Here is a 3247-nt window from a genome sequence, read left to right as displayed (position 1 = left end):
ATTCTTTCCACTTGTGATCATTGGACAATAAAGAGACCATGTTCTGATCATCTCTCCAACCCTTGTCCTGCTGTCCCCCACTAAGAACTGACTGTCTCCTCTGTTCTGCCCGTTGCTCAGTCAACCTGGTCACTGTGATTTCCTGAGTGCTAAGGACACTGGGAATAGTAGTCAGGTTTGCACAGATAGATTGATAAGCAGATGCTAAGCCGATGTGACACAGCTGCTACTGCTGAGCCCAGAAAAGCAGGTCAAGGTTATTAGGAAAAATGTGGCACTTGCCCATAGCTGGAAGCAAAAATATTCCCACATACTGTTCCCTTTCCTAGCCTCTCTCTTCAGATATCTTCTTATTCTCTCTTTTAACTTATTTTTGTTTCTCTTTTTTAGAGGATTATGGCAAAAGAGAAGCACATGGAAAATAGCTGATATTTCTGAATGAAGGATATTTGTAAATCAATGACTTTGTTTTTCTAACACTATACACATCATTTGATCTTCCAAATAATGTCATGCTTCAAAAATCAGATTCAGAGAATAACAGTGATCATTTGCCATTTGTTGTTTGAGTCTGCTTCTTTATCTCTGAGATGTGGGTTTACAGCTGAATATGCTGAACAGTTTGTAGTAATGTATCAGCTATGCATTGTGTATTAGCATGAATGTAATGTAACCATGGGGTCTGCTTTCTGGCTTTCATTTTTTTCATTGATTGAGTTTTTTGGTGACTAAATTTGATTTTTCATCTTAAAGAACCTGTTTACTCTGAAGTCTTTTTAGCTGTTTGTGTAAAATTTCAAACTGAGCATGATTTAATTAGGTAAAAATGACCACATGAGACAAAACAACCTTAAAACCAAAGATATTTTAAAAGTACTATCTTCTGATCAAGAATATCAGTATCTCCTGGTAGATCTTGTAGGCAGATCAGCAACTAGTAGATGGTGCCATACTCTTGTTTGGGAATTTCTCTAATTGTTACTAGTAGTGCAGTACTGCCATGCTTCTTCCAGATCCTTCCCTCAGGCCCACCCTACATGAGACCAGGCTTTGTCTTCTGCATGAAAATCTTTGGGTTGAACAAAAGTTTGGAGTTGCTTACTTCAATATTTTCCATGCTATTTCTTCTTCTTCTCCTTTTTTTTCTCATTAAACTTTGTTTTAATGGGTCTCAAAGTTCTGTGACAGATTTTTGGTCAAGTTGTTTCCACTAAAAAGTACAGATTTTAAAAACTAATAACTTAGAACTGCCATGCACACACAAAAATGGTCCATAAAACGTTCTCCTTTCCTTCTGAAAGTTTTACTGTGCATTGTTATCATTAACCAGTCTTTTACTATTAAGCTTCAATGGCCAACTGAGACAAGCAGTTCAGAGACTGTTCTTCCACCACTGATTGAGACTGAGGTGACAAGTATTAGGGATAATATTCATTTAGCCGTCTGAGGTTTCTGGGCAGACTTGGTGACCTTGCCAGCTCCAGCAGCCTTCTTGTCCCCTGCTTTGATCACACCCACAGCAACTGTCTGTCTCATATCATGGACAGTGAAATGACCCAGAGGAGGATAGTCTGAGAAGCTCTCAACACACATGTGCTTTCCAGGAACCACATCACCAGATTTCAAGAATTTAGGGCCATCTTCCAGCTTCTTTCCAGAATGATGATCAATCCTTTCCTTCAGCTCAGCAAACTTGCAAGCAATGTGACCTGTGTGACAATCCAGTCCAAGGGATTACCCAGCACTGATCTGACCTGGATGGTTCAGGATCATCACCAGTGCAGTGAAGCCAGCTGCCTCCATTGGTGAGTCATTTTTGCTGTCACCAGCAACATTGCCACAATGAACATCTTTGATAGACAAAGTCTTGACACTGAAGCCCACATTGTCCCTGAGGAGAGCTTCATTCAAAGCTTCATGATGCATTTCAATGGACTTGACTTCAATTGTGATGTTGACTGGAGCACAAGTTACCACCATGCCAAGTTTGAGACACCAGTCTCCATTTGGCCCACAGGGACAGTACCAATACTACCAATTTTGTAGACATCCTGTAGGGGCAGACACAAAAGCTTTTCAGCTGACTTAGTTGGTGGGAGGATGCAATCCAAGGCTTCAAGCAGTGTGGTTCCACTGGCATTGCCATCTTTGTGGGTGACTTTCCATTACTTGAACCATGGATTATTAGTACTTGGTTCTAGCACGTTTTCATTGTTCTAACCAGAAATTGGCACAAATGCTGCTGTGGCAGGATTGTAGCCAATTTTCTTAATGTAGGTACTGACTTCCTTAATGATATCCTCATATCTCTTCTGGCTGTAGGGTGACTCAGTGGAATCTATCTTATTGACACCAACAATTACACACCCAGTGTGTAAGCCAGAAAGGCATGCTCATGAGTATTATTGGAGATACCAGCTTCAAATTTCCCAACACCAGCAGCAACCATCAGTATGGCACAGTCAGCCTGAGATGTGCCTGTAATCATGTTGAAGTCTCTGTGTCCTGAAACATCAATGATAGTAACGTAATACTTTCTAGTCTCAAATTTCCAAAGGGAGATGCGATGGTGATACCAAGCTCCCACTTGGCTTTTACTTGATCCAAGACCCAGACATACTTGAAGGAGCCCTTTCTTATCTTGGCAGCCTCTTCAAATTTTTTCAATTGTTCTTTTGTTGATGCCACCACATTTGTAGATCAAATGGCCAGTAGTGGTGGACTTGCCTGAATCTGTGTGTCCAATGACCATGATATTGATATGAGTCTTTTCCTTTTCCATTTTGGCTTTGATTTAGCAGTCGTTTTCATGACACCTGTGTTCTGGTGGCAAACCCATTGTGAAAATGATGTTTCTTCTTTACGGCCCTTCAGGAAATGTCATATGGAACATATAAGAAACTCTGGCTTTGAAGTATTTATTTATAAGTGAGCCATGGCACTTATTAGCTGTGTGAATTGGGAAAATTATTCATCTCTCTGAGCTTTAATTCCTATTTGTCTAAATAGGAAGGCAACAATGAAGTAAAAATCTATGAAGTACTTAGCATCATACACCTACAGAAATTGTAGCTCTTCTTATTGTTTCACCAATCTAGCTTTAGTGCTCGTAGTGATAAACCCCTCAAGTTCTTGAATGGTAATATTAAGAGGAAAAGAAATTAAAATGACTTTTCAGCAAGTTTTGCTTGTAAGACATATGAAATTTAAACAAACAGATAGCAGACATAATCCGGACATGTAACTG

The 3247-nt window shown here is 39.8% G+C and overlaps 1 pseudogene; it reads right to left on the bottom strand.

The window, feature by feature from the left end:
• Positions 1–1419: 1419 nt before the first annotated feature.
• LOC100339076 (elongation factor 1-alpha 1 pseudogene) lies at positions 1420–2782 on the bottom strand (annotated as a pseudogene).
• Positions 2783–3247: the final 465 nt, after the last annotated feature.

This window comes from Oryctolagus cuniculus, chromosome 5, assembly GCF_964237555.1.
Source record: "Oryctolagus cuniculus chromosome 5, mOryCun1.1, whole genome shotgun sequence".
In the NCBI taxonomy this organism is placed as follows: Eukaryota; Metazoa; Chordata; class Mammalia; order Lagomorpha; family Leporidae; genus Oryctolagus; species Oryctolagus cuniculus.
This window is presented reverse-complemented; position numbering and strand designations above follow the sequence as displayed.